General features: G+C 35.3%; 1 pseudogene; it reads left to right on the forward strand.

Annotated features, from left to right (window-relative positions):
* Positions 1 to 851: 851 nt before the first annotated feature.
* LOC143640586 (uncharacterized) overlaps positions 852 to 15,707 on the forward strand; it is a 56,284-nt pseudogene continuing 41,428 nt past the window's right edge.

Consider the following 15,707-nt stretch of genomic DNA (forward strand, 5'->3'; position numbering starts at 1 on the left):
GTATATAGATAGGGGTGAGTACTGTTAAGGAATTTAGATCTTTCCTTAATAATGGAGAGCCATTGATGGGTTTGGGTGTATGTGGTTAATATGGTTTCTCCTATTAACTGTACCACAGATGATGGTTGTGAGGACTAGAGATAGGAGACCTGTGGAGCTGTTGGGCTACTCCAGATGAGAGCCAATGAGGACCTGAGCTAAGGGAACAGATGATAGAGGTGGATACACAGACTGAAAATATTTAGAAGGTGCAAGTTTGGATGCTTGATTGCAATCAACAATCATAAATTGAAAGGAGGATTACTGAAGAAGGAAGATTTCTGAAGAAGGATTCAAAGGAATAAAATGCCACAGAAGCCAGCATGATTTTAGGCCCTTGGGGGTAAAAAGTGACAGAGCAGGGGGTCATTCTCAGGCTCTCCCATAACTCCCACAAGAGGGAGGAAAGAGAGTCTCCTCCCAGCTGTGCTTTTTAAAATCCCAAGAGCACACTTTTTTAAAAAAATTATATTATTTTCTTTACTTGTTGATGAACTGTGTATATTTTTTTCTTTTATGTGATGCTAAGAATCAAACCCAGTGCCTTACACATGCTAGGCAAGTGCTTTAACACTTAGCCACAATTACAGCACTCAAGAGCACTCTTAGCCTTGGGTATTGTGCTCCCTGCTCAGGCAGAAGCTTTGCTGGGAGCTTCCTGCCATCATCACTAGCACTCCAAGAAGAGGGGAAGGATTGTGGAGCAGATCCATATATTTCTCTTTGGTAATTCATCCTGGCTTGGGCAATTGTTAAGATCTGAAGAGGAAAGTTGAGAATACTTCAGAAGTTTGTGGCCTGGATAGCCCGCGATGACAGCATTTCTGTGCAAGAACAAGGTTCACAAGTGAGTAGACTAGAATGCAGAAAGTTCACCTTTAGACCAGCTTTGTTTGGGATGTGACTGTTCAGATGTTATGTTTTTGTGACTATTCCCCTCTAGAGACTGGTTATTTTCTTTGCTATGACTTTCCAGCATGGATTTTCAGAGGTACCCTTATCAGCTCCTAGAAAAAGTAATTAAAATTCATTTTATACAGTGCAGCTTATTGTGTTTTTTTCTGCCTTCTTTTTCTACTAGGAATTGAGCCCACAGTGGTCAGCCACTGAGCCACATCCCCAACTGTTTTTTTTTCTTTTTTCTTGAGACAGAGTTTTGTTAAGTTGCTTAGAGCCACACTAAATTGCTAAGGCTTGGTTTGAACTTGAATTCCTCCTGCTTCAGGTTTACAAGCCATTGGGATTACAGGTGTGTTCCACCAACCTGGTTGAGCAATCTTTCTTAATGGACAAAAAAACAGTAGATGCTGTTTAAGTGGTTCTTGCTCCTATGATAGTAAAGTGTGAATTTAAATTTCTTTATGCATCTCAAGGAGAACACAATATTGTACAGCAAGTCTAAAAGGGTGGAAGTTATGTGGTTTCTGTAAACTACTTTTCTTGATGTTATCCATGAAACATCAGTGTGTTTAGCAGTTAAATAGAAATTCTTGTCAGAGTTCAGTGGAAGGCTGGACTGGCACTACACTGTTACACCAACAGCATCATTTAAAAACAATCATTCTTGGCTGGGGATGTGGCTTCCCTCACATGTTTGAGGCCTTGGGTTTAATACTCAGTTCCACAAACAAATCACTGTTCTACGTTTTCATTAATGAAATACATAGTCATTTTTGGAGGAATGAAGTATAAATTACTTATTTATATATGTCATTTGTTATAACATGACATGAATCATTTACTTATGTAAAAACACTGGTATACTTAAGTTCAGAATTGTCTTGAATATTTAGTGTCAGTTTAAACATGGTCAGGATTAATAATAATACTGCTGGTAAGGCCTCTCTATAGATGTCATTTTACTAAGGATCTTGATCTTGCCTAACTTTCCAAGATATAACAATAAAGGCTAGCTGAAAGTCAAAACTTGGATGATAATTTGTTGCACACACCCAGCTCTGCCACTAAGTTGTTTCTCCTCTATGCCAAGGCAGATGGTCAGATTAAGGTGAATTAGAGAAAAATAACTGTACTGAGATTAAATGGGAGTTACTCATGATGGGATAAATCCAATTTCTCTGGCAGGTTTGGTCCTATATGGGGCCCTCTTGTTAAAAGGTTTAAGATATACTCTGTGTTGTCAGTAATGGGAAGTAGCTCAGTGACCTTGGACAATTTATTTAAGGTCAGTTAGGACTCTACCTTTCTAAGATATTCTCCATTGTAGCATTGTTTTGAGGATGAGCACAGCTGCTGCATATAAACTGGTAAGCACAGTGCCAAGCACATTACAAATTACAAGTAGATCTTACTCCATGAAACAGTGTTTTTCTTCATGGTAAAATGCAACAGGAGGGCAGTAATTGACATTGGACATATCATGAGGAACCACAAATTGGATCTTAGCTTCAATGGAACTCAAGCTGTAGCAGATATTATTTCACAATTTTAATTAAAATCAGTATCAGAGGTGAGAAGTAAATTTTCATAATTTTAATTAAAAGTGCTTAATTGTCTTTGCTTTTTTCACCAATTTACTTAAAGCAAACCATTTGCATTTGTAAAACTCCAAAAATCAATAAATAGAAGATACAATAACTGAATACTATATTATGCTCTCCTGCAATGTAAAAGAACATTTTACTGCTTACAGAATTTTTGCATTCCTTCACACTAGATTTTTCCTTGAAATGATACTGTCCTTTAATGTTGTTTCGCAAAAAGAACCAACATCTGCTCCATTTGTATGCAATGAATTTAAGAATTTTCTACTGTCATGTATAACTGATCATAACTAATTTCTTCAGGTTTTTTCAGAACTAGCAAAACTCTATCTTTGAGAACACAAAACATGACAGTTCTGAAAAACCTGAAGAAATTAGTTATGATCAGTTATACATGACAGTAGAAAATTCTTAAATTCATTGCATACAAATGGAGCAGATGTTGGGTTCTTTTAGAGAAACAACTTAAAGGACAGTATCATTTCAAGGGAAAAAGATAGTGGAAGGTTTACAAATAAATTCCCTTGCTAAGCTGTAAAATGTCTTTTACATTGCGGGAGAGCTATGAATGATTTTATTTGTGATGAATAATTAAGCTTGTATCTTCTATAATATATATTAATTTCCATTATTGGTCCAGTTAACTGAACTCAGTAATGAAGAATATGCTGCTACAGAGTATTATCTTTGATACCAGCTGTTAGAGAATTCACTTAAAACTTCCTATTTGTTATTGGTATTAAAAAATTATTTGGGGTCTATCTTTTCACATCGTTTCATATTTCTAAGCCAGAATGACTTCTTAGAGCTGGCAGACTTCATACTCACTGTGTGATGAAGCAATTTGTAATCTTTGTTCTGAGTTCACTTAAGGTATGAGAAATACTTGTAATGTTGGAATTAAGCTGTTAAGATACAGTTCTTCAGTCATATTATCATTGAAATTTATTATTTTAACCTTTAATTAGGAGAGTCACTGTTCTTGGATGTCTGTGGCCTGTTTCCATTGCTATTCTTTCATCATGTGATTTAAGTGTTTCTAAATCTTACAAATTATTCCAAAAAAAGACATGGAATAACTTTTTATTACGGTACTGTCCATTCTGCATGAAATCCAGCCATTTCAACAGTGGCATACTGAGAGCACATGTGCAGTAAACATTTATTTGAATTAATGAATTGTTTTAGGGCAGCTTGCAAAAGTAATGTTTTCAATATTCAGTGGCTGAGCCCTTCAGTACTGGTAATTCAACTAAACATTCTGATTTCATTTGAAGCCAGTAAACAGACAACTGTGCAATCCAGGGAGACCAATTTGTTAACTTTTCTATCCCATAGTAATTTACTTTTTTTAAGAGAGAGAGGGGGGAGAGAAGAGAGAGAGAGAGAGAGAGAGAGAGAGAGAGAGAGAGAGAGAGAGAAAGAGAGAGAGAGAGAGAGATATTTAATATTTATTTTTTAGTTTTTGGTGGACACAATATCTTTATTTTATTTTTATGTGGTGCTGAGGATTGAACCCAGTTCCCCACACATAGCAGGCAAGCGTGTTACCACTTGAGCCACATTCCCAGCCAGTAATTTAGATTTACAATCCTGCTTATGTAGAGTAAATGTCAAAAGAAAAGGTGTATTTGAAGCAGTTACATGAGTTAGTTTGCTACAGTGAAAGATTTTTAGTATGCTGATGGAAAAGGGACAATTTAAAATTGATATTATAAAATTCAGGTAGCTCTTTTAAAAGACAGATTTATTGAAGTCTAATTGACATCCAATAAACTTCATGTTTAAAGTGTATGATTTAATGAGTTCTGACACATGTGCACACCCAAGAAACCATCATCAAAATAAGGAGAATGAACAGATTCATCACCACCCCAAATTTCCTTGTTCTTCTATCCTCAAGTTGCTCTGTCCCTTTCTTCAGGCAACCACCAACCTACTGATCTGGTATCATGTAGGTTAATTTGCTTATTCTATGGTTTTATGTAAATGAAATCTCTCTCTCTCTCTCTCTCTCTCTCTCTCTCTCTCTCTCTCTCTCTTCTCTCTCTCTCTCTCTCTCTCTCTTTGCTCTTTCACTCAGTGTAATTATTTTGAGATTTGTCTCTGTTTCTGATTATATCAGTAGTTTGTTCCTTTAAGTGATCAAAGTATTCCATTGTATGGATATGCCTGTTCACCACTGACAGTCATTTGGGTGTTTCCAGCATTTGGCTCTTAGAACTAAAACCCATCTGAACAACTGTATTACAGATCTTTGTGTGGACTTAGGCTGTCTTTTCTCTTTGGTAAATACACAGAAGTGAAATGAGTAGATCATGTGCTATGTATATTTTTAATTTTTTAAAATGCTAAGCTGTATTCCAAATTGTTGTTTCCTTTACATTCCTACCAGCAGTGAATGAGGAATCAGTTGCTCCAAGTCTCTATCTTAAATATTACTCTGGCAGTCTTTTTAAATTTTAGTCCTTTAAAAGATACATAGTATTATCTCAATGTGATTTTTAAAAAATGTTTTTAGTTGTATATATACACAATTCCTTTATTTTATTTATTTATTTTATGCAGTTCTAAAGACTGAACCCAGTTACTTATATGTGCAAGGCAAGTGCTATGCCACTGAGTCACAACCCCAGCTTCTCATTGTGATTTTAATTTGCATTTTCCTATTGGCTGATTATGATGTTGAGCATATTTTCATGTGTTTCTTTGCCATTCCTTGGTAAAGTATCAAATCTTGTATGTTATTTTTATTGAGGTATTTGTTTTTCTTATTAAGTTTTAAGAGTTCTTTTTGTATTCTAGATACAAATTCTTTATTAGATTTATGATATTTTGTCCCAGTCTGACATGTTTTACATTCCACTAGCAGTGTCTTTCAAAGAACAGATATTCTTAATTTTGATGAAATTCAATTTACAAATTGTTCTTTAATGCACTTTTGGTATCATATCTAAGAACTCTTTGCCTAACCCTAAGTCACAGAAGTTAGCTCCTGTTTCCTTAAGTAGTTATATTGTTTTTAGTTTTACACTTAGGTATATGACCCATTTTGAGTTAATTTCTGTATGTGGTTCAAGGCAAGGGTCAAAATTCATAAGTTTTTGTATATGGGTATTTAGTTCCAGCACCATTTGTTAAAAATGAACATTGTCTCTTTGCAGAATTGCCTTTGTACCATTGCCAAAAATCAGTTTTTTTGTGTACATGGGTCTATTTTGGCCTCTATTTTGTATCATGATCTACTTGTTTATATCAGTACCACATTGTCTGAATTACTTTACCTTTGTAATAGTGTTTCATTCCAGATTTTTTCTTTTGCAAACTTTTTTTTGGACTGCTCTGGGTCCTTTATATATGCATTGGAAGTTTATAATCAGCTTAACTGTTTATACAAAACAGCCTGCTGGGATTCTGAGATATTGAATTTATGAATCAATTGGAGAGAATTGACTTCTTAACATCAATGAGTCTTCCAACAAATGAACATGTTATTTCTTCCCGTTTGTTTAGATTTCCTTTAATTTCTCTCAGCAATCTTTTAAAGTACAAGTCTTGCATATCCCTTTCAAATTTGTCTTAAATATTTGACATTTTTGGTATTATTATAGTATGTTTAAAAAATTCAATATAAAATTTTTCATTGCTAACATAGAACAACAATTCAGTTTTGTATCTAGCTGTTGTATTATCCAGCTTTGCTACACTCACCTTCTAGCAGTAGCTTTTTGGGGGGCATATTTCATCGGATTTTTCTATATAGATAATCTCATCATTTAAAAAATATAATTTGAATTATTCCTTTATCACTTGAATGTCATTTTTTTTTTAGTGCCTTATTAATCTAAGCGGAATCTTTGGTATATTGTTGGATGAAATGATGGGAGTTGTCATATTTGTCTTGTTCCTTATATTAAAAGAAAAACATTCAATCTTGTTTTTATTATGCTTGTTAACTGTAGTTTTTTTATTCCTTTTATCAGAATGAGACTGTTATATTCCTAAGGTTTTTATTGTTGCTGTTTTTGAACTAAGAATGGGTATTGGATTGTTATTATTTGTTTGCAAATATGGTGATGTGCATTGTGTTTTGAATGGCAAACCAGCTTTGCAATATTTGCATAAATCTCATTTAGTCATGATGTATTATTCATTTTATATATTATTATAATTAATTCATTAAAATTTTGCTTGGGAATTGCATGTGGTTGCATACACTTATAATCCCAGCTACTCTGAGGTAGGAGGGTCACAAGTTCAAGCCTAGGCTGGGTAACTCAGTGAGATCCTGTATCAAATTAAAAAGGACTGAGGATGTGGCATTAGCCTAACCACATTAGAACATTAGCTTAGCATTTGTGAAGCCCTGGGTTCTATCCTTTTTTACAACCACCCACCCCCTCACAATTTTGTATAGGATTTTGCACATATGTTCATGAAGGGTATCCCAACCTCTTGTAATGTCATTGTCTGGCTTTGATTGCAGGTTAATGCTGGCCTCAGAATAAGTTAGGAAGTATTTCCTCCTATTCAGTTTTCTTATAGAATTTGAATATTATTTTTTCCTACATGTTTGTAGGAATTTTCCAGTGAAGCTATCTGAATCTGAAAAAAAAATTAAGATTTTCAAGCTACAAATTTTCTTAAATATAAACCTGTGAATATTCAATTCAGGTTTTCATTGTAGGTGAGTTGGTGGTATCTTTCTAGAGAATTTGTTCTCTTCATTTAGGTTGATGGATTTATTGGCATATATCCTTTTCATATCTCTACAAACTATGGTGATATCATCTTTTCTTTCCTGATTTTAGTAATATGTATATTGTCTCTTTTTTTTCTCATTACCCCAAATGGAGGTTTCTACTTTTTTTCTGTCTTCTTAAAGAATAAGTGGTTGATTTTTGTTTGTTGTTCATTTTTTTTTTGACGGGGGTGGGGGCTTGGGATCAAGACAAAACCTTACACATGATAAGCACACACTGTACTATTGAGTTATACCCCAGCCCAACAACCAGCATTTAATTAGTTTATGTTTCTCTATTGTTTTCTGTTTTTTATTTATTGAAATTTCTGCTCTTTCATCATTACTTCTCTTCCTCATTTGCCCTCTACATGTGATTTAATTATTTCTTTTGCCATATTTTAAATTTTTATACATAAAATATGGTTCTTTGAAGATTATGATTTAAATTGTTTCTTTCATGAGACATAATGATATTGAGGCACAGAGAAGTGTGCTGTAGCTCAGTGGTAGAGTGCTTCCCTCACACATAAGAGGCACTAGGGTTGATCCTTGGCACCACATAAAAATAAATAAATAAAGGTTAAAAGTAAATAAATAAAGATTAAAAAAAGAAACTAGGAGAAACTAATGTCTGAGGTACCTTACTTTGTTGAAATCTGTGGAAAAATTTCTGAGAGCAAATCCTAAGTGTTACTTTTGTTGTCACTTTCTGTTGCTTTTTTTGCAGTGGCATAAATTCAACTCAGGGATGCTCTTCCACTGAACTACATCCCCAGCCCTTTTTATTTTGGGGCAGGTTCTCAGTTGCGGAAGTTGGCCTTGAACTTATGATTCTACTGCCTCTGTTTTCTGAGCAGCTGGCATTATAGGCTTGCACCTGTGTGCCCAGGTTTCTGGTTTTAGTTTGTTTATTTATTTCTTTATTTTTAGATGGACACAATACCTTTAATTTATTTATTTTTATGTGGTGTTTATGTCTACGTGAGAAGAACATGAGTCTCTGAGGACTGGAAGGTAAATAAAATTTGTGATTTCAAAGTGGTTTTCTGGAATTAGTGAAAATAGTAATTAAACCACATCTAATGTAAAGGTTGCATAGCACATTTGAAAGGAACCCTCTTTCATGATTTTTTCGCTCCAGAATATGATGTCAATTAGATACTGCCTTTGCCTTATTGAGAAATTTGCATCCCCATGCAACTTTATTTCTGGCAATGGTGACACTGATTTAGCTCAGTGGTAGACTAGCTTTGTTTTCAACATGTAGTAATATAAATAAATAGGCCCAACATGTTGACCCCAGCTTTATTTTCCAAGAAAATTCTGACTTAACTGGACAGGATATGTTACATTCCTTAACAAACTGTTTTCTGTTGAAGAAATGCAGTTTAAAAATAATGTTTATAAGAGCAACTTAAGTTACCCTGAAGTGAAGAGTTTTGTGACCCTGCTATAGACCAGATTCTGGAACTCAGAGAAATAAAGATAATTCTTATGAACCATAAAATCTGTGAGAGTTTATGCTTAAGAATTCAATTAGAAATAGTGGACATGAGCCTAATTAACCTAAAGTTTTCATGGCAGAGGATACTTGAGAGTTTGATGTTATCCTGCTGTCAGTCCATAGTCAAGAACTGTACCTGCTCAGGACTCTTTTAGATCTTGTTATAGATCTTCAAAAAAAACTGAAGTTCTAGAGAGAAATGCTATTATCTTTTCAGAGAGAACACACTTTCTTCTCTCAGAGTGTTACCCTGTTCTTCCTTCACATCACTTCTAATAAACTCATTGCCTGCCACTCTGATTGATAAGTTTTGAAAGTTATGTCTTGATTGAAAAAAAAAAGTTTGCATTTGAAGGGATTGGTCTTCATTCTACCTCAATTTTTTATACTGTCCCAGCCCTGTATCACTAAAAGATCCTTGCCAGCTAAAGGGCTATCAGAGACTCCCTGGAGTGTCTTAACTTCATTTTTTATACTGCTCTCTAGATGGAGAGACCCAGGGAATTATATTCACTAGACACTCCAAAAGAATTTAGACATGGTGGCTCTTCAAACCTTTTGTCAAGCAGTTATGAAACCCACAAGTAGGACAATATAGGAGGTTACAATGAGGACACATCACACAGGAAAATCTTAAAGGAGGAATTTCAAATTAGATATTGAGATAAGGTGTCTGTACATGGGAAGACAGAGAGCAGCGAAAAATTATTCTTATTTTTTAAACTGTCAAGATACACTTGTCTGCTTTTCTCTCATGTGAAATGCTCACAAAGAGAAACCAAAATCTTTAATCTGACATCCGGTTCTTGGAGAAAAAATAGAAATACTGCATTTATTTGAAACATAAAATAGAGAAAAGAAAACAGTTGACAAGACAAAGAGGGAATGCTGGCATTAAATATGTGAACAGAGCCAAGTGCAATGGTGCACTTGTGTAATCCCAGTATCTTGGAAGGCTGAAGCAGGAGGATCATGAGTTAAATTTTAGCTTCAGCAAAGATGAGGTGTTAAGCAACTCAGTGAGAATCTTTCTCTAAATAAAATGTAAAATAGGGCTTTGGATTTGGCACAGGGGTCCAGTGTGTGAATATATTTTAGAATGACTTGTTATTCAATGTCAGATTACTAATCCACTCACTTTTGACTGGATGCCATTATTCATCCACAAGATACCAACTGGTTTCTTTGTGGAAAATAGCTAGTATCTTACAGACAGTGTGGTGAAGATGTTCCTACACATCCTGTCTTACAAGGTCACAGTGAGGGGGATTCTGTGGCAGGGCTGCACAACCTGGAACCCAGTACCATGGGGAATGTTAAGTGTTTTTTTTTTATGATACTCATGAGATAGATAATAGGGCATACAACAATCAATAATAAACGTACATGTTGCCTGAGATTGCAGGAAAATTCCAAGAATGAGATTAATAATACAATAAGATATGTCCTGAGTTGTATTTTAGTATCTTTGACAATACAAACAATAGTGTTTTTCATAAGAAATTCACAGGGAAAAGATTGCAAATCAAGGTTCCTGAGAAAAGCTTAACAATTTACACTAAGCCCCTCTTTCTAAAGCCACAACCTGTGCAACATACATTCCCTTTACTAACAGAGCCTTTTTTCCCTACACAGGAATTCATGATGAAAATAGGAAACACAGAGTTAATACTAATAGCAAATGAGTTGAAGTGCAGAGCCTGCTCTTTAATTAAAAATTATAAAGACATAAGAATTCATAATTTGATGAAGGATCAAAGAAACTCTTTTAAAAAGCCGTTAAATAGGTCATGTGAAAAAAGAAAATTACTTTGGAAAAAGAGAATAATGTAAAATTTTATATAGATATATTTTAGAGTCAGTTCAGAGGAGTGGGCTTTTAAGTAATAGGCTTTCACTGTCTTAAGTGTGTATTATTAGGACTTTAGTTTAGAAGCAAAAAAGCTTACCAGTAATTATGCATGTGCTTTAAAGTTTAAAGTTAATAGGTCATGATACCCATAGTCAAGTTGCATAGTCTAGTACTTAGTGATTGAAGTGAAAATGTAAAAGCTTAATCATGATTGGCAAAGGTTACAGGAACATATTTTAAACAATGTGTCAGAAAAGATTGCAACTCTTGAAAATTATATAAATGAAAGTTTTGTTATAATTTTAACTTCATGAATAAATACCTTTTAAAAAAGGTATAAAAATAAAGGCCCCTCTATGGGCATCAGATTCTTCTGAAGGCTACTTGTAATTTGCAACCTGTCATCCTGTCTCCTTTTCTTTTGCTGAGGCCATCAATCCATTTATCTGTAGTCCTGGGACTCTGTAGAGAATAATATCCAATGCCATTCATACTTCAGGACACCTGGATACCTGCTAGGGCTGGACTCTGGAAATAATAATTAAATTTTTCTTCATTTAAATTTGAAGTTGACTCTGTTGATGGGCTGTATTGAATTATAGAAAAAAAAATATATATATAGACATAATGCCTGTGATTTGTGCTAATATTCTCATAGTATCCCATACCAAAGGAAAAACAGACATCATAATTCTATTATTATGCTCAAGGAAAATTGCAAGTAATTTATTTTTTAATTCCTTATTCTCTAGGTTCTGGAATACTGAGAGATCTAGAGACCTGGCACCATTCACCTCTTGTTTATTTTATTAAACTAGAAACATTAAAACTTTATTTTTGCCCCATTTTTTTTTGTAAGGGAGTAAGGACAATCCTGCCCCAGGGAATAATTTATGAGCTGAAGTCTCAAGCTCTTTTCTCATAAGGCTAGAGAACAGAAATATTAAATTAAATTTTAAAGTAATTGTGATATTTAATTTTTATATAATTGCAGTTCTGTCTTGGCTAGATCTAAATATTGGGAGTAAACCATGAAAAAATTTTATCCTGAGGTACTTAATGCAATTCACAGCAATTATAAAAATCATAATCATAATCATAATAAATATTCCTAGGCTGTGGAAAATTCCTGCAATATTGTAACATCAGTTACTTGAAAAGCCATCACAGGAGAATTTGAGACCCTTCCCCAGGACACTGTCTATGTTTCTATCCATCCATCAATTCATTCATCTGTGGTCCTGGGACTGTGTAAAGAATAATACCCATGGTTGTGATCTCCAGTATTTCTTTTTCTACTGGCAATTGAACTCAGGGGCACATGACCACTGAGACCACATTCACAGCCCTATTTCTATTTTATTTAAACACATCATCTCAGTGAGGTTCTTAGTGCCTTGCCATTGCTGAGGCTGGCTTTGAACTCACTGTCCTCCTGCCTCAGCCCCACCAGTTGCTTGGATTATAGGCCTGCACCCCTGCTTGTGGTAGATCCCCAGTGTTTGAGCAACAAAAACAGAGCAGATGAAAACCTGTCTTTGTGTCCTTATTAAATTCTGATCTGGATGAAATTTACTATTACTCAAAGAGTAGGCCTCCTGTATTAGACAGGCAGTCAGTGTAGATAGGTAAATCGAGTCAGGTTGAATCTAGGAAGCCAATTTTGAGTGAATCTGGGAAGTTGGAGACTGTCCTCTGAGGGATATTATCAAGAACCTGCCCCTGCTCCAACCTGTTGCTGTCCCAAGAATTTCCCCTCTCTACAGAGAGCGCTAAGATTGTTAATGTGTCCTTGTACTCCATCCTGCCCTTCCCCCTAAAACCCACCTATTTTGCAACCTTAGGCCATTCCACCAAGCATTTTTGGGCCTAGACCTGTACTCAGGAAGGAGAAAGATATGGGGGGAAAGGCAGGAGAACAAAGGAAACCTAGGACATACAAAATGGGCAGAACACCTTGCTTCTTGGGATATCCTATAACCAGCAATGCCCCCCTTATCCCTTCTGGGAGAAGTCCATGTTACCCCTTTCTAATTAATCCCTGCTTTGTATGCTTGCCTCAACATGCTTCTCTAATGTTCAAACTTCAACATGTGGAAAAGTAAGACTTGTCACCAGTAACCAATGGTGTCACTACCAGGCTCAATTTTGCAGGAAGTTCCTGAAGCCCTTTCCAATCTGTCTTTTGGGTGAGAACTGTCCAATGAAGACACAGCCAGTGATGTGGGGACAGACTTCCATAGTCTTCTATTCCTTTTGTTTTTGGAGCCTGCCATTCATTGATTCCATTTCTCTGCTTCCAGTTTTCTGTGCTACACTGGAGCTGAAAAAAATATAAGGGGATCACTAAGCATCCTGAAATCCAGAAAATGGTAAGTGTGTGTTCTTTTTTAAGACTGGGTAGGGAGGCTGTTTGAAATCACTGGGATTAGCAATGTTGGCTGAAAACTCCTCATAATTGTCTCCAGAGTCTTGTGGATAGAGGTTCTCTGCTTGGCAGCTTAGCCTTTAGTTTTCTCTGACTAGTATAGTGGAGCTTAGATCAGTATTTTAGACCTCAAGTCTTTTGTTTCATAATTGTACGAGGTTTTCAGGGCCTTCCTGAATTTCTATGTGGGCATCTGTGTACCATTAGCTCAGCATGTCCCCAGAATGTGTGGTGAAGACTGGGATAATCATCAGAAGAGGACCCCAACCTTATTAGTTGTGTTCCTGTGTAGGAGAAGCTGTGGCTTTTTTGGGGACCCCTGTTCTTGTTCCTCCTAAGTTTTTATTTTTGTTGTTTATATGTTTGTTTATTTTAGACCATGAATTATTCCCATGGGTGTTTATCTACTGACCCACATTCTCAAACTTTTTCTATATATTTATGTAGAGACAAAATCTCACTGAGTTTCTTAGAACCTCACTAAGTTTCTCAAACTGGTTTTGAACTCAATATCCTCATTCCTCCTGAGCTTTCTAAATGTAGACTCAGAAGTATCTCAAATCCAGAATGGTTATCTGATAGTTTAGCTATTTATTGGTCTGAGATTAAATCCCAAATTTCCAGCTCCCTTCACATTCTCAAAGGCAGGGTTCTTGCTCAACTTGATTGAGAAAAAATAAAATAAAATAGATAGTAAAATTACAAGGCAGCTGTATCATGGACATATTATTTAACCACACCTGAAGGTTAATGGATAGATATGTTAATGAGCACCATTTAAGCCTATTCAAATTATAAAAAAACACTTGAGACTCATTTATGGGAATACCTTCAACCAAATTCTTTTTCCTTGCTTGAACCCATTTGGAAGTCACTGGAAGGAGGATGGGATACATTAAGAACAAACTTGAGCCTATTTGGTAATAAAAATGCCTTTTTCAATACTCATTTTAAATAGATAGTAACCAAAGCACTGCCAAAAAACATATTTAAACTTCGAAACTGACACCCAAAAAAATGGGTTCTTCTGCTAACATGCCCTCTCCCGCATTTTGGGAGTTGTATTTTTTCTTGCTAAAATAAATTATATTCTTTTTAATATTACCTTCCCTGAGAGTTCAGAGATTTTATTCTTCAAAGCTTGTGAGACAACATTCCAGAGAAAATTGGTTAAATGGGAAATTTAGTTTCATCTCAAAACTTCAGTTTCAACATATTTACGTTTTCCCATGTTTTGTTTAAAGGCATGCTTTATTTGTATTTTTTTCTCCAAGAACTGGATGGCAGTTTTAAAAGATTTTGCTTTATCGTTGTGAGACTTTCACATAAGAAAAAAAGCAGGAAAAAAATTAGATGACATTAAAAATAATGACTCTTTTCTTAATAAAATAATATAGTCAATGTGTACCAGTCCCCAGGGACAAAATTGCGACATATGCAGTCAAGGAGAGAAATAAAAAATGTCTAAATGCTTCTGCCCCTTTTAATGCTTTATTCACTCAAATTGCTCAATGCAATTATACTCTATAGGTTCTTACTCAAGAAAATAACTATCCTGAATGCTAGCCACTGTAATAGTGATAATCCATTCATAGAAAAAAATAAAGGTTGATTACTTTAATGCTAAGAAGTCTAGATTAATTTTAGACACTGCAAAAGTAACTTAAACATGACAGGCTAGTGACAGACATTCCCTCTGTGTACTAAGTTTAAATGTCAGAACAAAATTCTTAAGCCTTAGCCTTTTACTCTAGCAGATGCACACTCACTCAGACCATGGTGACCAGGTCCAGAACCAAGGCAGGCTTCTCCTGGCTTGGAGTGGACAACAGGTTGTGGAGAGAACCTATGGAGAAGTTGTGGCTTTCTCCAAAGTTCAGATGAAGTGGTGGAGTTTGAGAGATGAGAAAATCATGCAGAGGATCAGAAGAACAATGACAAGTGATGGGATGTCAGGTCCTCATCAGGCTCTTCAGCTTGAGTGCATGCTAGTTTCTGCTGGCTAAATCCCTGCTCATTAGCTCTATAATTTATGCTAAATTTGGAGGCTTTAACCTCTCTTTCAATTCTTATTAGCTCTCATGGGATTTCTTCATGACATCATTCACTCTGGGGTCAGAAACCTGGTCTAGTAGTCTCCACTCTGATTTTCTTGTCTCTCTCTCTTATCAGGCAAGTATAGCCTGCCAGATATTTCCCTCTGTTTATCAAGTTAAGGGGAAGTAACTTTTTTTAGGCCATACTGGAGGACTCTGTGTGTGTGCCTGGTGCCACTTCATGTTTCAAACTGGAGTTTTTAAAATGGAGTTGTTTAAGCTCAGGACTAAGGCCATCCTCACAGTCCCAATTAAAGACTTTTTAAAAATGTAATGGGACCTTAATTGAGGTTTTTCCCTCCATATGTGTAAGACCATTTTATTAAAATGACCTGTAGAAGCATTCCAAACATTTCCAGGAAACATCTTTGTCCTAGTGTGGAGGAAAATAAAGATGGGACTGAACTTGATTTAAACTATAAGGAAGTTTAATCACAAAGGCTAGAGTACATAGTGTATCTGAACATCAAAGGCCATGTGAGAAATCTGGTACATTTTAAAAAATTAGTTATCAATAGACTTTTATTTTACTTATTGATA

Source organism: Callospermophilus lateralis, unplaced genomic scaffold (assembly GCF_048772815.1).
Source record: "Callospermophilus lateralis isolate mCalLat2 unplaced genomic scaffold, mCalLat2.hap1 Scaffold_349, whole genome shotgun sequence".
Taxonomy (NCBI): domain Eukaryota; kingdom Metazoa; phylum Chordata; class Mammalia; order Rodentia; family Sciuridae; genus Callospermophilus; species Callospermophilus lateralis.